This window comes from Triticum aestivum, chromosome 4A (genome assembly GCF_018294505.1).
Source record: "Triticum aestivum cultivar Chinese Spring chromosome 4A, IWGSC CS RefSeq v2.1, whole genome shotgun sequence".
Lineage (NCBI taxonomy): Eukaryota > Viridiplantae > Streptophyta > Magnoliopsida > Poales > Poaceae > Triticum > Triticum aestivum.
The window spans coordinates 568,112,892-568,137,047 of record NC_057803.1 but is presented as its reverse complement, the minus strand read 5'-3'; positions in this window follow the sequence as shown (position 1 = coordinate 568,137,047).

The window sequence follows — 24,156 nt, the reverse complement described above, 5'->3', positions numbered from 1 at the left end:
GCAATCCACACACCACACACTGGAGTAGGGTATTACACCACAACGGTGGCCCGAACCAGTATAAACCCTGTGTCTCTTGTGTTGTTCTTTCCTTAGTTTTAGATCCTAGCACGGCGGAGGGGTGCAGGAAGGTAGGAGGCAAAATCTCCACGCGCACCCCAGTGTTCGAACATCAAGGGTCTGCCGGAACCCGAAATCCGACATTTGGCGCGCCAGGTAGGGGTGTACTGCTACACCTGCATGCCATTTGGTCTTCCACCGCCTGGAATTCGTCTTCCACCGCCCCGTTCTCCTCGGACCGTCATGCCCATGTCTGACGCTCGTCGGGCCCGTGCCGAGCGCCGGGCCGCACTCGCTTCCCGCGTCGCCCAGACGGCCCCTGTCGGCGGGCATCCACGCCGTTCCCCATCACCTGCCGTCAACGCCGCCACCGGCCCGGCGGGGGACGAGCGGCATGAATCGTCCCAGCATCCGTCCGTGCGGCAAGACGGCCGCACCGCAACCTCCTTGCTCGCCCCAGCTGGTTCTTCGTCCCGCGCGCTCTGCGTGCCCATGGGGCCCCGCAACCTCTCCCCCGCCTATCGCGCTGCACCGACACCCCTAGTCGTCGCGGCCCTCTTGGGCGGCTCGTAGGCGCCGCCTACAAGTTACCACGTCAAGCTGTTCATCTGCCGGGTCAGCGCCGCCTCCACGCGGCAGGGGGCTCCCTTGGATCAGGCGGTGCCCGAGACCGGCCTGAGCTTCAGCTTGGAGGACCACCCCTCCAACTCGGCCTGCTCGGGCGCGCTCCCCATGCTGTGCACCCCCACCATCTGCCAGGTGGCCGTCACCAGAACTCTCATCGATGGCGGGGCAGGCCTCAGCGTGCTCTCAGTCAAGGCCTTCAACCTCCTCTGCATACCCCTGGAACGGCTGCAGCCCAGCCGGCCCTTCTCAGGCGTTGGGGGCAGGTCGTCCGGCTCCTTGGGACAGATCCAGCTCCCAGTGACCTACGACAACTTCCGCACGGAGCTGGTCGACTTCACATCGCCCCCATCGGCCTCCCCTACAACGCCATCCTCGGCTACCCAGCGCTGGCCCAGTTCATGGCTGCGACGCACCCGGCATACAACCTCATGAAGATGCCCGGGAGCAGCGGTGTCCTAACCGTGCATGGGGACACTAGGGACACTCTGCGGGTGCTCAAGCTCGTCTTCAAGACAACGGCGTCGGCACAGCCCGCCGCCTTGGAGGCCCCCGAGCCCAAGGGGGCTGCGCCCGCCAAGAAGAAACAGTTGTTCACCCAGGACAAGGCAGAAACCAAGTAGATACCCGTCGACGAGGACGGATCCACCAACGCCACTTTCACCATAGGCGCCCACCTCAAACCCGAGCAGGAGGAGGCCCTGGTCGGGTTCCTGCGCGCAAACAAGAAGGTATTCGCTTGGGAGCCAGACCAGTTGGCAGGGATCCCCAGGAATGTAATCGAGCATCACCTCAACGTGTGCCCCAACATGCGCCCTGTGAAGCAGAAGGCCAGGCGGCAGTCCACAGAAAAGCGGGCCTTCATCGTCCAAGAGACCCGCAAATTAGAGGCCGCTGGGGTCATTCGCGAGATTCGATACCCAGATTGGTTGGCCAACCCTGTCATTGTGCCAAAGAAGGGAGGGAAGGAACGCATGTGTGTCGACTTCACCAACCTCAACAAAGCGTGCCCGCAAGATCCGTTCCCGCTCCCCCACATCGACCAGATCGTCGATTCCACTGCGGAATGCAACCTGCTATGCTTCCTGGATGCCTTCTCTTGGTATCACCAGATCAAGATGGCGGTTGAAGACGTCGAGAAGACAGCCTTCCTAACCCCGTGTGGGGTGTACTACTACACCTGCATGCCATTTGGACTGCGTAACGCAGGGGCGACCTTTCAGCGGCTGATGCACATCACCTTGGGCCCGCAGCTCGGGAAGAATGTTGAAGCCTATGTCGATGACATCGTGGTGAAATCTCGGGAGGCCAGGACCTTGATACAAGACCTGAAGGAAACCTTCGCGAGCCTCAACGTAGTGAACCTATGGCTCAATCCAGAGAAATGTGTGTTCGGAGTCCCCTCGGGCAAGCTCTTGGGTTTCCTCGTGTCTCACCGAGGCATTGAGGCTAACCTGGAGAAGGTCAAAGCAGTGGAGGACATGAGCCCGCCAAAGACCCTCAGAGAAATGCAGAAGCTCACGGGACGCGTGACCGCGCTAGGGTGCTTCATCTCCAAGTTGGGGGAGCGAGCGCTACCCTTCTTCCAGCTAATGAAGAAAAAGGGGCCCTTCGAGTGGACTGAAGAGGCCGACAAGGCATTCCAGGATCTCAAGAAATACCTGACCAGCCCACCGGTCATGGTGGCTCCGCGCCCTCAAGAGCCCCTGGTGCTTTACCTCGCCGCCACTCCCTACTCCGCCAGCGCAGCCCTGGTGGCAGTCAGAGAGGAGCGTCGAATCAAAACCGCGGCAGCAGCCCGAGGCAAGGTGGAATTGGTACGAGGAAGGCCCACAGAAGCCGCCACGATGGCTGATGAGGACCAGCCGCCGCAGAGGGGCGCACCAGAGGCAGAAGAGGCCCCTCTCCCAGATGGCCAGTCTCAGGAGGCCTCATTGTCTCGAGAGGCGCCATGGTCTCCAAAGGGAGCCGCCAGGACTGAAGCACTCCCCCTCGTTGAGCACCCTGTGTACTTCATCAGCACAGTCTTGCGGGATGCAAGGGGACGGTACCCTATGCCCCAGAAACTCCTCCTCGCGCTACTGGTGGCCTCGCGCAAGCTGCGGCACTATTTTCAGGGTCACCCCATCAAGGTCGTCTCGTCATACCCCCTGGAGAGGGTGCTCAGGATCCCCAATTCAGCTGGGAGAGTCGCTGAGTGGAACATAGAGTTGCAAGCATTTCAGCTCGAATTCAGCACGACCAGAGTCATCAAGGGAGCAGCGTTGGCGGATTTTGTGGCAGAATGGACGGAGGCGCTAGGCCTCAAGGCCGACGAGGATCGGTCCCTGTTCCCGGGAAGCGAGGCGCCAGAAGGCTGGGTCATGTACTTCGATGGGGCGTTCTCCAGACACGGTGCAGGGGCTGGGGCGGTGCTTATATCGCCCACCCAGGACAAACTCTATTACGCCGTGCAGCTTTGTTTCTAGCAAGGCGAAAAGGTCTCCAACAACATAGCGGAGTATGAAGGTTTAATAGCGGGCTTGAAGGCCGCAGCTGCCCTGGGGGTGAAACGCCTCACCATCAAGGGAGATCCGCAGCTCCTTGTCAATTTCTCCAACAAGGTGTATGAGCTGAAGGATGAGCACATGGAGGCCTACCTTGCAGAGGTCCGCAGGATGGAGAAGCAGTTCTGGGGGGTGGAGTTGCAGCATGTGCCCCGTGGCACCAATCAAGAGGCCGATGACATCGCCAAACGCGCGTCCAGGCAGTTACCTCAGGAGCCTGGCGTTTTCGAGGAACGGCTCTTCAAGCCTTCAGCCTTGCCATCACTATCAAACACGGCTCAGCCCCGAGAGGAGCTCCCCCAGCCACCTGCCTCCGGGGCTCTGGCCTATGGCCCGGCCCCAGGAGCACGCCTGCTCCTGACGATGGAACCTCAGGAGGGATGTTGGATCACGGAGCTCTGGAGCTACTTGACGCAAGGGACCCTGCCGGAGAAGGAGGAGGAAGCAGAGCGAGTGGCACGCCAGGCCACGGCATACTACATCAGAGATGGAGAGCTCTACCGGAAGCGACCAAACGATGTATCCCTGCGCTGCATCTCTAGGGAGCAAGGGAAGGAACTACTGGAAGATATACACGGCGGGGACTGCGGACATCATTCATCGTCATGGACCCTCGTCGGCAAGGCCTTCCGCAGTGGGTTTTATTGGCCCACCGCGCTCAATGACGCCGTTGAACTAGTGAAAGCTTGTGAGGCCTGCCAGTTCCACGCCAAGCAGATCCATCAGCCGGCAGGGGGCTTGCAGACTATCCCCCTTTCGTGGACATTCGCGGTCTGGGGGCTCGATATCTTGGGTCCGTTTCCTCGGGCTCCAGGGGGCTACCGCTACCTTTACGTTGCGGTAGACAAGTTCACCAAGTGGGCTGAAGTGGAGGCTGTCCGCACCATTCCAGCGGGTTCCATGGTTAAGTTCATCAAGGGCATCATGAGCCGGTTCGGGGTGCCGAATCGCATCATTACGGACAACGGTTCGCGGTTCACTAGTAACCTCTTCAAAATGTACTGTGCTAACCTTGGAACGCAGATATGCTACGCTTCGGTGGCGCACCCCCGAAGCAACGGCCAGGCCGAGCGAGCCAATGCGGAGGTCCTAAGGGGCCTCATGACCAGGACGTTCAAGAAGAAGCTGGAGGCCTGCGGCGGAGGTTGGTATGACGAGCTTCATTCCGTGTTGTGGTCCATCCGCACAACCGCGACCAAGCCGACTGGGGAGACCCCATTCTTCCTGGTCTACGGGGCCGAAGCGGTCCTCCCTCATGAGGTCAGACGTTGCTCCGCGCGGGTCCTGGCGTTCAACGAGGTGCAACAAGACGCCATGCGGGGGATGGACCTCATGCTGGGGGAGGAACGTTGCCGAGAAGCTGCGCTACGAGCGGCGAGGTACCAACAAGCGCTGCGGCGATATCACTGCCGCAACATCCGCCCCAGGACACTCGAGGTAGGAGACCTCATGCTCAGGCGGGTCCTCTCTAGGGAGGGGCTGCACAAGCTCTCTCCCATGTGGGAGGGCCCGTTCAAGGTTGTTCATGTTTCCAGGCCCGGCTCAGCGCGCTTGGAGACTCAGGAGGGAGTGCCGGTCCAGAAGCATGGAACATCCAGCACCTCCGGAGGTTCTACCCCTAAAAAGGCCCAGAGCCTGTGAAGCAAGGCGAATGCGTGTGAAGCTATCGCGTTTTGGAAAGGCCCGGAGCCTGTGAAGCAAGGCAAATGCCTGTGAAGCTATCGCGTTTTGGAAAGGCCGGAGCCTGTGAAGCTATCGCGTTTTGGAAAGGCCCGGAGCCTATGAAGCAAGGCGAATGCCTGTGAAGCTATCGCGTTTTGGAAAGGCCCGGAGCCTGTGAAGCAAGGCGAATGCCTGTGAAGCTATCGCGTTTTGGAAAAGGCCCGGAGCCTGTGAAGCAAGGCGAATGCCTGTGAAGCTATCGCGTTTTGGAAAAGGCCCGGAGCCTGTGAAGCAAGGCGAACGCCTGTGAAGCAAGGCGAACGCCTGTGAAGCTCGCCGCCCGTGACACTCTCACGTAATAATGAGTTGGGGTTGTACACGCCCCGGAGTCTCAGGAGCGCCGCCTCAGGCCTTGGGGCTCCCTCCCACGCCCAGTGGCAGCACTTAGCTCCGCGCTGGTGAGAAGACGTCGAAGACTAGACTAGGTGCCGGACGCGGCTTTTCATTTGCTTTCCGCAGTTGGCTTGTTCTTCTTCATTTGAAGTTTTATTGAAGTTGTTGCCGTCTTTGGCTTGCGGTTCTTCGGCTTTTCACGCTCCTGCCTCGATTTCTCTTGCGCAAGGCCTCGCGAGGAGGAGAGACGAGCGCCCTCGCGAGTGTTCCTATCCTAGTCACTCAAAGGGTTCGCGACCTGGGCCCCTTGTAGGAGCACCCCTCCAGTCCGTGCCCCTCGGGCACCACGACACAAACACAGGGCCTGGGTCGGTCACCCCCACGGCTGGGGCCGGGAACCATCCACGCGCGGGTACATAGTCGGAAGGTACGATGAAGAAAGCAAAACAATAATTAACAGCAATAACCCATATACGCCCCCGCGGGGCACCACACTACTGTCCTTCTTTATGCAGGAAAAGGGAAGAGAAAAACAAATCTGGTGTGGCTCGCCTCGCACCGGCCCGCAGGGAAGTCCGAACTGCCTCCGGAGCTTAGGCGGACTCCCTCTCGCGCTTCGCCAGGGCGCGTCGGTGGGCGGACGCGCCACCACCCCCCAAGCAGATATGACGGCGTGGGGGCTGGCTGTGGCCACCACTAGGAGAGTCGCCGCCTGAAGAAGAACCGGAGAAGCTTGAGGAACCCTGAGTGCCGCCAGCCCCGCAAGCGCCGTCTTCTCCATCATCGCTGGAGCCGGGTTCCCAGCCACGGTCGTCGCCCTCGGGGCAACACCCTGCGCAGCGACCATCTTCCCCAAACACCCTCACGTGGAGGGTGGCATCACCGTCGAACCTGAAGTATAGGGTGCACCGACGGCCCAGGCCATGTGCGCGGGCAAACATCTGCCAACCGCGGGCCAGGGCCAGGCTCCCGGCTGCGGAGACCTCCAGTGAAACCCATGAGGCCCGGCTGCAGTAGCCGTCAGCCTGAAGCCAGAGGCCGCCCGGGGCGCCGGCCGGGAGCTCGTCGAGGAGGAAGCGAGGAAGTGAGAGCCCGGTGCAAGTCGGCTCCGCGGACCACACGACGAACTCCGGCAGCACCTCTGCAGCGTGAAAGCGCGGCATAGGGGGACGCGCAGCCGGAGCGCACCCCCCGGCCGCAGCAATCCGCCCGCCACCGCCCTGGAAAGCATCTCCGCGGCCGCGGGGAGCTGCCATGGTGGCCACAGGATGTTTGCGGGGGCGCCCTCGGCCGCGCTTGGGCAGGGGAGAGGCATGCTCTGCCTGGCAAGCCTTCCCCTTCTCCGCGGCCAAGAACCTCCTCGACGGGGCCATGAAGAAGAAGGAGAAGGAAGGGGAGATGAACCGGAAGGGCGCACGTCGTCCCGTACTTATAGCCGACGGAGCCCAACCGCCGACCTCCACGATCACAGGTAATCATGACCCGTTTTGCATGCAGGGACTTGTCCAGTCAGTGCAGTTGCCGAGGCACCATGGGGAAGTGGAGGCGCCCATGTCCAGTCAACCGCCATGCGGCGCCCAAGGCCGCAGGCTCTTAGGGCCCGCGGCGCTTCGCTCTTGCCCTTCCGCCTCCCTACACGGCCAAGTCCGGACGCGCCTTGGGCCCGGGGGCTACTGTCGGTGTTCTAGGAACGGGGGTCCCCAGACTTGCCTGCCTGCGGCCTGCGGCGTGGCTCAAAGGGGGGCCCAGCACGGCCCATCTTCACCAACACAAACCCAAGACCCTCGCGAGGGGCCAAGCCTCACGGGGCGGATGACGCGGAGCTTCCTCAAGCATGGCCTCGTCAGGCTGGCTCACGAGGAGGCGGAGAGATCAAGGAGGGGTACCTCACGAGGAGCCCATGACGCAAGCCATAACAACTCAGGGCGCCAGGCGGGTGCCAGCCCGCGCAGCGTCCTCCTTTCCTCTTTGGTGCAAAGGGGGCAAGCACAGCCGCGGAGTACTGAGGCATCAGGCAAAGGTTGCCATTTCGGTACAACGAGACCAAGACCAGGAGGACTACGAGACGGAGGTCACCGTGGAGCCCAAGACGGCGTCATCACCAGAGCTTTGCGCAGGCGAAGACTACTTTTGTCAGGGTAGCTGATACTTGCTGTCCCCCTTCAAATTAGCCCGCCATTGTTGGCTCCCTTCTCGCTCAATATTTGGGGAGAGGACCAGGGCCTCTATAAATAGGACCATCCACCCACATAGCTGGGGGGACGAAAAAGAGGTAGGAAGGAAGAGGCTCGTTAGAAGGGTCGGCCAAGGGAGAGCAGAGAGAGAGAGAGAGAGAGAGAAAGGTGGTTGAACTCCTCCCAGTAGTTCATCGCCACAACCAAGAACAGACCCTCGCGAGGCTGTTCTTCCTTGTATTGTTCGCCATCATCAGCCCAAGAGGCAATCCACACACCACACACTGGAGTAGGGTATTACACCACAACGGTGGCCCAAACCAGTATAAACCCTGTGTCTCTTGTGTTGTTCTTTCCTTAGTTTTAGATCCTAGCACGGCGGAGGGGTGCAGGAAGGTAGGAGGCGAAATCTCTGCGCGCACCCCAGTGTTCGAACCTCAAGGGTCAGCCGAAACCCGAAATCCGACAACAATGATGAGGCCGGCGGTTCGGGCGGCAAGCAATTCTGGGTCTGTCCCAGGAGTTGGAGGAAGAACCTCACCGCTATGAGGACGCCACGGAAGACACCGATCCTGACTACACAACCCCTAGTGGTGTCGGGGATGACACCACTGATGATGGCGTCGCGGATGCCACCACTGATGATGGCGGCGCATGCACAGATGGCAGCCAACCGAAGAGGCAACGGAAGGACCGGTGCCCGAACGTGATCGGCACAGTCAGGGAGGAATTTACTGCAGTGAACTCCGATGGGCATCCGACGGCTCCCAAACACGTAGTCAAGGGGTACTCGGTTCAGCTCGGGTGCATTCTTCGGAGCACCGCCTCGATCAACACCAAGAACCTAAGGCATAAGGACCAAGGGAATTTGCGCAGCCTCCTCTTCATGAAGCTGCACGAACGATACACGTTCCCCGCTGAGTTTGCAAACACACGCCTCTCAGGGAATAAAGTGAATGGTGCCACCCTCACGAGGATGAGCACGGCCCTGTCTACTTGGAAAAGCACGGTGAAGGCAATGATTGACAAAGGTGATAGTTATGAGAAGATCAAGGCGAAATATCCTTTGATTAGCGAAGATGACTACAAGGAGTTTAAGATCAAGTGCAAGAGCCCCGCAACCTCCAAATCAAGTCAGTGGGGGAAAGAAATGCTGCAGTTGAACATAGGGGTCCACCAACTCGGTCTCGGCGGTTACAGAGTGGCGGAGCCTATATGGGACAAGGAGGACACGGAGCGTGTTGAGCAAGGCCTACCGCCCCGCTTCGAGAAATACCGTGACAAGTAGACCAGGAACTTTCTCAAGGCCCGGTACAAGGAGGACCCGGTAACAAAGGAGTTTACCACGGATCCGAAGACCAAGGCGCTTGAGCTTGTCCTGGTAAGGAATACACCCCCGCGTAATTAGCTCCATATGGTTGCATTCTAATTAATCCCCAATATTTATAAATGGTTCATGTTCCTTCCGCAGGACAAAGAAAGCAGTAGCACGGGGTTGTCTCAGAGCTCCCCTTTCGACACCCCTTTGAATAGGGCGTTAAACGTAATGAAAAACAAGGATAAGCTCAGTAAGCCAACGTCATCTGGTCGTGTGGCTGGCAAAGGCTTGTCCACAAAATGGTCGTCATACTATACCGCTGGTGGGCGAAAGGAGAAAAAGACCAGCTCGGAAAGCCAGTCGCGCGAGGTTGAAGCACTCAAGGCACAAGTGGCGCGGATTCCGGAGATGGTCCAAGAGCAAGTGCAACAACAACTGGGATCGACACTCACCGGCATTATGCCTACCTTGATTCATGGGATAACGACGTGGATTGCGGGTGGCCAACAGGGGCCGCCCCCGATTCCCAGCTTCACGGCCAGCAACTCGCACAACGCGCAGGCGGCGCCATTGGTGTCTCCGGTGGCGGCGGTATTGGTGTCTACGGCGGCGGCGCCATTGGTGTCTCCGGCGGCGGCGGCATTGGTCTCTCCGACGACGGCATTGGAGCTTAATGCACCCGGGTGTACGCCGGCCGGCACCTCGCCAGCAAGCGGCCCCTCCATCAGTTGCACGCCCGCCATTGGCGGTGCCTCGACATCAGCCGAGCTCGACGGCATCACGGTAACTAAGCTTCTCGGCCGAGGACTTCATCTCCTTGCCTTTGACTGGGCATCCCTGACGCCCTACATGTTTTCGCAAGGCGCCGCCGACGTTCCTTGCACTCTCCTGCACTTCGTGGGCGGCGAGTTGGTCGATGTCGCCAAGGGAAGAATCGTTCAACCGGGCAACCCCGTGTTCCACAGTAATCCGATGCCACCCACAATGTATAGGGTTGAAGTGGTTCGGGTGCTGCCAGGCTGCGACGAGCTATTACCTCCGATTTGACCCGCTGGGGCCAACGAAGAAGATGAGATGACCCTCAGCGCCTGTGTAAGTTGGCCCCTGCTTTGGTCGAAGAGCCAGATTCGTTTGGGGCGGGGGACACCACCCCACAGACAAGACCGCCAGTCGTGTCGGCGCCAAGCCATGGCAAGAATGCCGCAACGCTACCGGACATGCCGGACATCCCTATGGCACAGGATCCGGACATGCATATGGCACAAGATCCAGACGATGACGACAACGGTACATTTACCAACGTTGATAAGTACTTTGCCAAACATGGGTACGATGACGAGTTCTGCGGGCCTCCTTCTCAAGAACTCAACCAAGACGACCGCGATCTAGCTGGTACGTCGGAGAAACCCAGTTGCAACAGGCATCGTATGGCGTTCAGTTCTTAGGAGACGCCTCCAGCTGCCGCCTTCACCGAGCCTCAGATAGCTAAGGTGCGAAATATTATCATCCCCAACACGCTCAAGAAGGCGGTCTTTGAGCAGAACTCGGTCCCATTACAACAGATCAAGAAGAAGAGCCAGAAACGGCAGACTAAAAAGGGCGCCGGTGCGAGCCAGCCGGCACCGAGTATGATCCGTGCTCAGGACGGGCCACCTTCACCTAAGGATATCTCGAGGAGGGTGCATGTGGCGGGTAGGGCGATGCTACCGACAAATATGCTCAATGCTGCAACCGGTGCTATGCGGAGTCTGCACGATAGTGTTATTTCTTTGGAGAAGCAGCGTCTAAGAGAGAATGATGTGGCATACCCGGTTTTCGTGGCCAAGGTGCTAGAGGGCAAGGGCTTTGTGGATGGCAACATTGGGGGTACGATCGTCTTGCGGTTTGATGATATCTTTGCTGTGTTTAACCTTCATCCGCTGCGCTACACCTTCGTTCGGCTGTTTTCGCTGAGTATGGAGATGCGGATCATTAGAGACAAGACCCCGGACATCATGATCGTGGACCCCTTCTACATGCGTGCCAAGCTCTTGAGCAGCGCTGGGGACCGCCAAGTCGCGAGTTCACACCTCGAAGATGTCATTCTGGCAAACCCAGATAAGGATAACTTCCTTGTGGCTTACTTTCCCGAGTAAGTCATCCCTTAACCACCCCGTAACATATGATTTCTTAGATTTCAATCGTTCTTTTTTTACTAACATTCCGTGTTCTGTGCTGTGACACACATTACACACTCATCCTCTTAAACCCGAAATATTCCATGGCCACTTATTTCGACCCGAACCGTAACTCCAAGACAGACTACACAAATATCAAGAAAGTTCCTGATGATGTTCTCCCTGGCTACGCCAAATCTGGAGGCACCTTCACTAGGGCAGTTCGTAAGTACGGCAAGCACGTGTTCGCCCACAATAGACGTTCTGCTGCATCAAGCAGCCGCCTGGCGGTCAGAAGGATGCCTACTACGCCCTCCATCACATGCGGGTGATCGTAAGGGACCATCATCACCTTCTGCTACCAAATAATCTCAAAGATTGGGCCACGAGCTTGTCGGCAATCCAGGACACGGACATCAGACAAGAATTCTTTCGCATCCAGTCGGAGTTTGCGGACATCATCCATCAAGGTGTCCTTCATACCTCGGGGAAGTTCTACCTCAGATATCAACCGTCCAATAGGGAGATAGACGGAATGCTACAAATGCAGGCTGACAACGCCCGCGATTTCATGACCATCATGACAGAAACGACTTCATCCACGCTCCGGTCCCATGAGTCGAGTCGACAGTAGTGATGATATGTGTAGTTCTGAAACATTGATTGGCTCATGTTGTAATTAAACTTTAATGAACTTGTATGTCTCTTTGGTTTGGACAATCATTCAACTTAGATGTAATCGATGCTATTTATTAGTAGGACCATGAATTGTGCTATTAATGTCATGTCTTGCTTTTCTCTTCCGATCCTTTTGTTGCATACTTATATATTGCTTATGTATGTATCGTCTGTTGTTTGGCTTGTGCATAGAGATGCCGTTGTATGTCGTGTACAAGGGTAAGGTTCCCGGAGTCTATGACGACTGGGAGGAGTGTCGGAGACAGGTTCACTATTTCAGCGGTAACAGTTACAAAGGGTACACCACTAGGGCGGAGGCGGAATCTAGATACGCCCGCTATCTAGCGGGAGAGAGGAGGGAGCGTTGGAGGAACTGGATGAAGACCAGTTTCATCGCGATGATGCTCATCGTGATGACCGCAGCTCTCTTCTATGTGATGGTAGTTTAGATGATCGATATCGACTTGTAGTGTGAAGACAAACTCGATACTCGCGGTCTCGAGACTTGTAATGTTTTATCTTTGTTCATTCTTTTGAATTCGGAGACTAATATGATGAATTGTATTCGGAGACTAATCTTCTATTGTATTCGATGAATCTGCTGTTGTTGTGTGCTACTGTCTATATTCTGTCAAATAATATATTTTGTAACCTCTGCAAAAATCAGAAAAATAAAAAAACCTAATATTCATACTAATGGAGCATCACTACAGAGTGCGCCATTAGTATGCCAAAGTATACTAATGGCGCATCACCAAACAGTGCGCCATTAGTATGCCAAGTATACTAATGGCGCATCCATCCGCAGTGCGCCATTAGTGTGCCAAACCACATGGTTAAATATGGCCCCTGGGAGGCATACTAATGGCACATGGTGTTATATACTAATGGCGCACTGGGTGGTGCACCATTAGTATACGCCATTAGTAATAAATACTAGTGGCGTGATACTAATGGCGCACCAGTGATGCGCCATTAGTAGGCAAAACTGGTGCGCCATTAGTAGGCCTTTTCCTAGTAGTGAATAGAATGGTGGTTGTGGAGAAGACAAACAAGAGAAGATAGTCTCACATCAACTAGGCGTATCAACGAGCTATGAAGATGCCCATCAATAGATATCAATGTGAGTGAGTAGGGATTGCCATGCAATGGATGCACTAGACCTATAAGTGTACGAAAGCTCAACAAAAGAAACTAGTGAGTGTGCATCCAACTCGCTTGCTCATGAAGACCTAGGGCATTTTGAGGAAGCCCATCATTGGAATATACAAGCCAAGTTCTATAATGAAAGATTCCCACTAGTATATGAAAGTGACAACATAGGAGACTCTCTATCATGAAGATCATGGTGCTACTTTGAAGCACAAGTGTGGTAAAATGATAGTAGCATTGTCCCTTCTCTCTTTTTCTCTCATTTTTTATTTGGGCCTTCTCTTTTTTTATGGCATCTTTTCTCTTTTTTATTTGGGATTCTTTGGCCTCTTTTATTTATTTATTTATTTTCGTCCGAAGTCTCATCCCGACTTGTGGGGGAATCATAGTCTCCATCATCCTTTCCTCACTGGGACAATGCTCTAATAATGATGATCATCACACTTTTATTTACTTACAACTCAAGAATTACAACTCGATTCTTAGAACAAAATATGACTCTATATGAATGCCTCCAGCAGTGTACTGGGATGTGCAATGACTCATGAGTGACATGTATGAAAGAATTATGAACGGTGGCTTTGCCACAAATTTGATGTCAACTACATGATCATGCAAAGCAATATGGCAATGATGGAGTGTGTCATAATAAACAGAACGGTGGAAAGTTGCGTGGCAATATATCTCGGAATGTTACATTTGCCCATCTCTACACAGGCCTTTGCTGAGCTGGAATGTCTTCAACAGCTGACTCATGATTATTCTTGCTCTACAACTGATGACGCATGGATTTGGCATTTTCATAAGGGTTGTTTCAGACCCAAATCCTTCTATGTGTATGAGCATCAGCATATTGTTGTTGATCCAATCTTCCAATGGATTTGGAAATCTTCATGTACATTGAAAATCAAAATGTTTGGTTGTTTACTACTGAGAGATCGTTTAAACACCAGAGACATGCTACTCAGAAGGCATTGGCATGTGGAAGATCATACTTGTGTCCTATGTCCATATCTGATCCATGAAGATCGTGCACATCTGTTCTTCTCTTGTAATTTTAGCATTAGAGTCTGGAATTACCTGCAGATTATCTGGGACCCACAGCCTGGGATGATAACTTATAACATGGCAGTAAAGGCTAGGAAGGATTTTGGGCATTCTTTCTTCACTGAAGTGGTCTTTATAGCAGCTTGGAACATTTGGATCTTGAGGAATGGCAAGGTTTTCAGGAATGAGACACCTTCTTTCATAGCATGGAGGCATAACTTCATCCATGACATAACCCTTCTTTCTCATAGGATAAAATGTAAATAAAAGGATAGCCTTCTAACTTGGATCTCTAGCCTTCCATAGGTAGTGTTTTTCTTTGCCCTGCTTGGGTTGTAACTTTGTAAGTATTTCTGTCTTCCTCTTTTCTCTTCTTGTATGGACTTGTAATAGGACTTTGTTCTTTGTTTTTTTCAACAAAGAGTTGTGAGGCTGTTGCCTTGCATTACATATTCAAAAAAAAATCTCGGAATGGCTATGGAAATGCCATAATAGGTAGGTATGGTGGCTGTTTTGAGGAAGGTATATGGTGGGTTTATGATTCCAGCGAAAGGTGCGCGGTATTAGAGAGGCTAGCAATGGTGGAAGGGTGAGAGTGCGTATAATCCATGGACTCAACATTAGTCATAAAGAACTCACATACTTATTGCAAAAATCTGTTAGTTATCGAAACAAAGTACTACGCGCATGCTCCTAGGGGGATAGATTGGTAGGAAAAGACCATCGCTCGTCCCCGACCGCCACTCATAAGGAAGAAAATCAAGAAATAAATCATGCTCCGACTTCATCACATAACGGTTCACCATACGTGCATGCTACGGGAATCACAAACTTCAACACAAGTATTTCTCAAATTCACAACTACTCAACTAGCATGACTCTAATATCACCATCTTCATATCTCAAAACAATCATCAAGTATCAAACTTCTCATAGTATTCAATGCACTTTATATGAAAGTTTTTATTATATCCCTCTTGGATGCCCATCATATTAGGACTAAATTCATAACCAAAGCAAATTAACATGCTGTTTAGGACTCTCAAAATAATATAAGTGAAGCATGAGAGTTCATCTATTTATGTAAAATAAAACCACCACCGTGCTCTAAAAGGATATAAGTGAAGTACTAGAGCAAATGACAAACTACTCCGAAAGATATAAGTGAAGATCAATGAGTAGTCGAATAATTATGCAACTATGTGAAGATTCTCTAACATTTAATAATTTCAGATATTGGTATTTTATTCAAACAGAAAGCAAAACAAAAGAAAATAAAATGACGCACCAAGAAAAACACATATCATGTGGTAAATAAAAATATAGCTCCAAGTAAAGTTACCGATGAACGAAGACGAAAGAGGGGATGCCTTCCAGGGCATCCCCAAGCTCAGGCTTTTGGTTGTCCTTTAATATTTCCTTGGGGTGCCTTGGGCATCCCCAAGCTTAGGCTCTTGCCACTCCTTATTCCATAGTCCATCGAATATTTACCCAAAACTTGAAAACTTCACAACACAAAACTTAAAGTAGAAAACTCGCGCTCCGTTAGCGAAAGAATACAAAACACCACTTCAAGGTACTGTAATGAACTCATTCTTGATTTATATTGGTGTTAAACCTACTGTATTCCAACTTCTCTATAATTTATAAACTATTTTACTAGCCATAGATTCATCAAAATAAGCAAACAACACATAGAAAACAGAATTTGTCAAAAACAGAACAGTCTGTAGTAATGTGGATCAAACGTATACTTATGGAACACATAAAATTCTCAAATAAATTGCTGGACGTGAGGAATTTATCCATTAATCATTTGCAAAAAGTATTAACTAAATAGCACTCTCCAAATAAAAATGGTAGCAAATCTCGTGAGCGCTAAAGTTTCTGTTTTTTACAGCAAGATCAAAAAGACTTTCCCCAAGTCTTCCCAAAGGTTCTACTTGGCACAAACACTAATTAAAACATAAAACCACAAGTAAACAGAGGCTATATTAATTATTTATTACTAAACAGGAACAAAAATCAAGGAGCTAAAATAAAATTGGGTTGCCTCCCAACAAGCGCTATCGTTTAACGCCCTTAGCTAGGCATGATGATTTCAACTATGCTCACATAAAAGATAAGAATTGTAACATAAAGAGAGCATCGTGAAGAATATGACTAGCACATTTAAGTCTAACCCACTTCCTATGCATATGGATTTTGTGAGCAAACAGTTTATGGGAACAATAATCAACTAGCATAGGAGAGCAAAACAAGCATAACTTCAAAACTTTAAGCACATAGAGAGGAAACTTGATATTATTGCAATTCCTACAAGCATATATTCCTCCCTCATAATAATTTTCAGTAGCATCATGAATGAATTCAACAATATAACCAGCACCTAAAGCATTCTTTTCATGATCTACAAGCATGCAAATTTTATTACTCTCCACATGTGCAAAATTCTTCTCATTCGGAATAGTGGGAGTATCATAAGGAACTCGAATACTATAAATTGTTTCCATATTAAAAGAGTAATGTTCAGAAAAGGGGTAACCATAATCATGACAAGTTTTATAAATATAATCACTACTTTTAATAGCATAAGTATCATCACAATAATCATCATAAGTAGGAGGCATGCTATCATCATAATAAATTTGCATATCAAAACTTGGGAGACTAAAAATATCATCTTCATTAAATGCAGCATCCCCAAGCTTGGGACAAATATTAATTGCAGCAAATATATTCTCAAAAACATCATCTTCATCAAAGATAGAATCCCCAAGCTTGGGCCTTTTCATATCATAAGCATAATCACTTTCATCATTAATAGTATGGATAGCACCAATAGTATAGCAATTATCAAATTCTTCCAAGCAAGTGTCAAAGAGATTTTCAAGATCATAAGGGGTATCATTATCTTCCACAATTATATTTTCATGAGGCACAATAGTAATAGGAGCAGCATTATTTGGGAGAGATATCTTTTTACCTCTCTTCCTTTTTCTTTTCTTCTTCTTCACCCCATCACGCGTGGGTTCAATCCTCTTTTTGGAGCTCCTTATTAATGAGATTGGTTGAATAGGAGGCTCCTCCTCGTTACCTGATTCATCATAAGAAATAATAAGAGGGTATTGGGAAGTTTCTTCCCTTTCATTAGTATTCTCTTCATCTTCTATTTGTTTTCTTTTCTTTATGTAATTGGCAATATAAGGATTTTCAATACAATTCACCGCACAATACATATAAATTTTCTCAAGATCAAAATCAAGAAATCTATCAAGATTAAACTTTGGAATACCCTCAGTTATACGTTTCATTTCCTCATACCCCAAAAGAAGACTAAGCTCTTTATGATGCTCAAGGGTAATCAAATTATCACAATTTTTGGATACGATTCAATCATGAAACAATTTGCATTGGAGATTTAAATGACCATGTTCATTGCAAAGTTCACAAGGGGTGCGAAAAATATTGAATTTTTCAGCACAATCATCAAGACTTTCTTGCAACAATTTAGTTTCTAAATACTTATGCCTCTTGCAATCTCTATCTGCCCTATTTGGTGTATACTTGCAAACCCAATGCACTCCACAAAAAATGACATGTTTATAGGAGACATTTTCATCATAACTAGTGCAATCATCATTAGTACCATGGATATTCAAGGAGTTCATACTAACAACATTGCAATCATGCTCATCATTCAAACTTTTAGTGCCAAACATTTTAATGCATTCTTATTCTAACACCTTGGCACAATTTTCCTTTCCATCATACTCACGAAAGATATTAAAAAGATGAAGCGTATGAGATAGACTCTTCCATTTTTTTATAGTTTTCTTTTATAAACTAGACTAGTGATAAAACAAGAAACTAAAAGACTCGATTGCAAGATCTAAAGATATACCTTCAAGCGCTAACCTCCCCGGCAACGGCGCCAGAAAAGAGCTTGATGTCTACTACACAACCTTCTTCTTGTAGACGTTGTTGGGCCTCCAAGTGCAGAGGTTTGTAGGACAGTAGCAAATTTCCCTCAAGTGGATGACCTAAGGTTTATCAATCCGTAGGAGGCGTAGGATGAAGATGGTCTCTCTCAAGCAACCCTGTAACCAAATAACAAAGAGTCTCTTGTGTCCCCAACACACCCAATACAATGGTAAATTGTGTAGGTGCACTAGTTCAGCGAAGAGATGGTGATACAAGTGCAATATGGATAGTAGATAATGGTTTTTGTAATCTGAAAAATATAAAAACAACAAGGTAACTAATGATAAAAGTGAGCGTAAATGGTATTGCAATGTGTTGAAACAAGGCCTAGGCTTCATGCTTTCACTAGTGCAAGTCCTCTCAACAATAATAACATAATTGGATCACATAACTATCCATCAACATGCAACAAAGAGTCACTCCAAAGTCACTAATAGCAGAGAACGAACAAAGAGATTATGGTAGGGTACGAAACCACCTCAAAGTTATTCTTTCCAATCAATCCGTTGGGCTATTCCTATAAGTGTCACAAACAGCCCTAGAGTTCGTACTAGAATAACACCTTAAGACACAAATCAACCAAAACCCTAATGTCACCTAGATACTCCAATGTCACCTCAAGTATCCGTGGGCATGATTATACGATATGCATCACACAATCTCAGATTCATTTATTCGACCAACACATAGGACCTCAAAGAGTGCCCCAAAGTTTCAACCGGAGAATCACGACAAAAACGTGTGCCAACCCCTATGCGTAGGTTCATGGGCGGAACCCGCAAGTTGATCACCAAAACATACATCAAGTGAATCACGTGGTATCCCATTGTCACCACAGATACCCACGGTAAGACATACATCAAGTGTTCTCAAATCTTTAAAGACTCAATCTGATAAGATAACTTCAAAGGGGAAACTCAATCCATTACAAGAGAGTAGAGGGGGAATAAAACATCATAGGATCCAAATATAATAGCAAAGCTTGCGATACATCAAGATCGTATCACCTCAAGAACACGAGAGAGAGATAGAGAGATCAAACACATAGCTATTGGTACATACCGTCAGCACCAAAGGAGAACTACTCCCTCCTCATCATGGAGAGCACCGGGATGATGAAGATGGCCACCGGAGAGGGATTCCCCCTCTGGCAGGGTGCCGGAACGGGTCTAGATTGGTTTTCGGTGGCTACGGAGGCTTCTGGCGGCGGAACTCCTGATCTATTGTGCTCCACGATCGTTTTAGGGTATATGGAGATATATAGGAGGAAGAAGTGCATCAGGGGGGCCACGAGGGGCCCACGAGGGTGAAGGGCGCGCCCAGGGGGTGGGTGTGCCCCTTGCCTCGTAGCCTCCTTGTTGATCCCCTGACGTGCACTCCAAGTCTTCTGGGCTTCTTCTGATCCAAAAATAAGTTCCTTGAAGTTTCAGGTCAATTGGACTCCGTTTGATTTTCCTTTTTTACGATATTCTAGAACAAGGAAAAAACAGAAACTGGCACTGGGCTCTGGGTTAATAGGTTAGTCCCGAAAATAATATAAAAGTGTCTAATAAAGCCCATAAACATCCAAAACATATAATATAATAGCATGGAACAATCAAAAATTATAGATACGTTGGAGACGTGTCACACTATTGATTGCCGGCAAAACATTGAGATACCTTGTTTTGAAATTCTAGTAAATCCAAAACTCATCTGAAATTCATGAAGCTTGGCATGCTATCATGGAGCGGCATCGACATGCCGTGGTAAACTTTTTTACATAGGCATATTAGACCAAACAGAAGTATCGTGAGAAATTTTGGAATTATTCCAGGTTCGTTTGGCCTTTTTTATACATTAATTGAATTTCAAGGGATTTTATGTGCATAATTCAAATTTGAACTACAAGCACATGCTCCAGTGCACCAAAGTTGGCTGAAAAATCACATGTGTGTCCTTGGGTGAATTTGTATGTCCCATGGAAGAAATGGAAATGAAATTCGAACATCTGGGCGTCGTGGCTCTGCCAGAAAGATTGAGAAACTTGGTTCTTTAATTCATGTAAATCCAAAACACGCCTGAAAATGATGAAACTCGGCATGGTGTCATGACATGGCACCAACATGATGCGGTAATTTTTTGGCCGAATTGGGACAAGCTTAGGTATAAGCTTCTTGCAAACCGGAGCTTCTTTCAAGAAGGCTCGTGGTTCCGAGAGGGAACGTGTCACCTCCGTGTGTGAAACGACATACGTACACTACCTTCTCTAGCCTAATTTTTTTACACAGGCAGATTAGACCAAATAGAAGTATCATGCTAAATTTTGGAATTATTCTAGGATCGTTTGGCCTTTTTTATACATTAATTGAATTTCTGGGCATTTAATGTGCATAATTCAAATTTGAACTACAAGCACATGCTCTAGTGCACCAAAGTTTGTTCAAAAATCACATGTGTGTCCTTGGGTGAATTTCTAGGTCCCATGAAAGAAATGGGAATGAAATTCAAACATCTAGGCGTCGTTGCTCGGCCGGAAAGGTTGAGAAACTTGGTTTTTTAATTCCTGTAAATCCAAAACACGCCTGAAAATCGTGAAACTTGGCATGGTGTCATGACATGGCACCAACATGCCGTTGTAATTTTTTTGTACGATTTTAAGAAGGCGCACACATTAACAATCAACAGAGTCATTTTGGAATAAGTGCTGTCAAATTACAAATCGGAAACACAAGTATTATTCAAACCGTGGGCGTTCTACTTACAATTACGTGTTGCCACGCTTGCCCTTTTTATTGGCTAGGAGGTGACGTGCGGGGTAGCTATTTGAGTACGGGAGGTGTGCGATCAGACCAATGCGCGTTCTCATCAGGAGGAGAGCCCTTTGACCTCTATCCGCCGCGCACCTCCCTCCCAACGTCTCCCTTAATGGCGCCCGAGCCCCTGTTTCACGGCGTGGCTATGTCTCACTGGACTGAGATTTAAGAGAGAAAAATGAAAATATGAAAAGAAAATTTTTCACGGATTTTGATGTAAGATCCGACGGACCTATATAGCATCGACTACGACTTATAGCAATCATGATGAATATAAGGACGATGACGGTGGATAATAATTACATATTTAGGAACATAATTAAAAAAGCCACATGCGGCAACACCCAAAATACACAAGGGGAAAAGAAGAAGGAAGACAACGATCTGGCTCGTTGATCTCTACTTTCTTAATGCATTGCTGCAGGCCGCGGGAACTCGTCTCTGCGGCGAGCGGCGATGAGCTCTTTCTTGTCCTCAAGATGCTGCTTGAGAGCATCCACGGATTCCTCCACCAGCCTTCTGTGCCCGATGCGCAGCGTGGCATTCTCATCCATAAGTTTCTCGATGATGACAACGGTCCTCCTCAACAAGGCAGTGGTCTCCTCCTGCTACTTTGCACTTCCGACGATCTTCGCCCTTGATGTCTACTATGCAATTTTATTCTTGTAGACTTGTCTTGGGCCTCCAAGCACAAAGTTTTGTAGGATAGTAGAAATTCTCCCTCAAGTGGATGACCTTAGGTTTATCAACCCGTGGGAGGCATAGAATGAAGATGGTCTCTCTCAAACAACCCTGCAACCAAATACAAGAAATCTCTTGTGTCCCCAACACACCTAATACAATGGCAAATTGTATAGGTGCACTAGTTCGGCGAAGAGATGGTGATAAAAGTGTAATATGGATGATAGAAATATATTTTTATAATTTGAATAAATAAAAATAGCAAGGTAGAAAATAGTAAATGGGCTCAAAAATGGTATTGCAATGCTTGAAAATGAGGCCTAGGGTCCGTACTTTCGCTAGTGCAATCTCTCTACAATGCTAAAATAATTGGATCATATAACCATCCCTCAAAGTGCAATGAAGAATCACTCCAAAGTTCCTATCTAGCAAAGAACATAAGAAGAAATCATTTGTAGGGTACGAAACCACCTCAAAGCTATTCTTTCCGATCGATCTATCCAAGAGTTTGTACTAAAATAACACCAAATAATTTCAGATTCATAATGCTCAATCCAACACAAAAAACCTCAAAGAGTGTCCCAAGATTTCTATCGGAGAAACAAAAGATGAGAACGTGCATCCACCTCTATGCATAGATTACCCAATGTCACCGCGGGAATCCGCGAGTTGAGTGCCAAAACACACTGATATGTCCATTTTGCATCATGTTTTCTTACTGTTATTTATAATGTTTTTATTCATAATAATGCTTTTTGGAGTCATTCTAATGCCTTTTCTCTCATAATATGCAAGGTATGCACAAAGAGGGAGAATTCTGGTAGCTGGAAATCTAGACCTGAAAAAGCTACGTCAGGCTACCTATTCTGCACAACTCCAAATGAGCTGAAACTTCATGAGGATTTTTTATCGAATATTTAAGAATTATCGGAGAAAATAACTACCAGAGGGGGCCCACCAGGTGGGCACAACCCACCTGGGCGCGCTAGGGAGCCCAGGCGCGCCCTGGTGGGTTGTGCTCACCCAGGGCCACCTCTGGTGCCCATCTTCTCGTATATAAGTCATTTTGACCTAGAAAAAAAATAAGTAGAGGACTTTTGGGACGGAGTGCCGCCGCCTCGAGGTGGAACTTGGGCAGGAGCACTTTTACCCTCCGGCGGAGCGATTCGCCTGGGGAACTTCCCTCCCGGAGGGGGAAATCATCGTCATCATCTTCACCAACAACTCTCCCATATTGGGGAGGGAAATCTCCACCAAGAACTTCAACAACACCATCTCATCTCAAACCCTAGTTCATCTCTTGTGTTCAATCTTGTTACCAGAACTATAGATTGGTGCTTGTGGATGACTAGTAGTGTTGATTACATCATGTAGTTGATTACTATATGGTTTATTTGTTGGAAGATTATATGTTCAGATCCAATATGCTATTTAATACTCCTCTGATCAAGAGCATGTTTATCATTTGTGAGTAGTTACTTTTGTTCTTGAGGTCATGGGAGAAATCATGTTGCAAGTAATCATGTGAATTTAATATGTGTTCGATATTTTGATAGTATGTATGTTGTGTTCCCTTAGTGGTGTCATGTGAACATGGACTACATGACACTTCACCATATTCGGGCGTAAGAGAATGCATTGTGGAGTAGCAATTAGATGATGGGTTGTGAGAGTAACAGAAGCTTAAACCCCAGTTTATGCGCTATTCTGTAAGGGAGCAATTGGATCCAAAAGTTTAATGCTATGGTTAGAATTCATTCTTAATACTTTTCTCGTAGTTGCGGATGCTTGCGGGAGGGTTAATCATAAGTAGGAGTTTTGTTCAAGTAAGAATAGCACCTAAGCACCGATCCACCCACATATCAAATTATCAAAGTAGCAAAGACAAATCGAACCAACATGATGGAAGTGACTAGATGAAATTCCCGTGTACCCTCAAGAACACTTTGCTTATCATAAGAGACCGTTTTGGCCTGTCCTTTTCCTCAAAAGGATTGGGCTACCTTGCTGCACTTTTGCTACTACTGTCGTTACTTTCTTGTTACAAATTATCTTGCTATCAAACTACCCTGCTACTTACAATTTCAGCACTTGTAGACATTACCTTACTGAAAACCACTTGTCATTTCCTTCAGCTCCTCGTTGGGTTCGACACTCCTACTTATCGAAAAGAGCTAAAATTGATGCCCTATACTTGTGGGTCATCAAGGCTTTTTTCTGGCGCCGTTGGCGGGGAGTGAAGCGCCTTTGATAAGTGGAATTTGGTAAGGAAACATTTATATAGTGTGCTGAAATTTATTGTCACTTGTTACTATGGAAAATAGTCCTTTGAGGGGGTTTGTTCGGGGTATCTTCACCTCGTCCGGAACCACAATTAGCTACCCCTCAACCTTCTGCACCTACTAAAAATATTGAATATGAAATTCCTTCAGGTATGATAGAACAACTGCTAGATAATCCTTATGCAGGAGATGGAACCGAACATCCTGATATGCACTTGATATATGTAGAACAAATTTGTGGATTGTTCAAGGTTGCAGGTTTACCCGGAGATGAAGTTATCAAGAAGGTTTTCCCTTTATCTTTGAAGGGAAAAGCATTGGCATGGTATAGGCTATGAGATGATACTGGATCTTGGAATTGGAATCGATTGAAATTGGAGTTCCATCAAAAAAATATATCCTATGCATCTAGTTCATCGTGATTGGAATTATATATGTGACTTTTGTCCTCGTGAAGAAAAAGTATCGTTCTATCTTGGGGGAGTGCTACGTCTTGAGCTTGCGTTGGTTTTCCCCGAAGAGGAAGGGATGATGCAGCAGAGTAGCGTAAGTATTTACCTCAGTTTTTGAGAACCAAAGTATCAATCCAGTAGGAGGCCACACG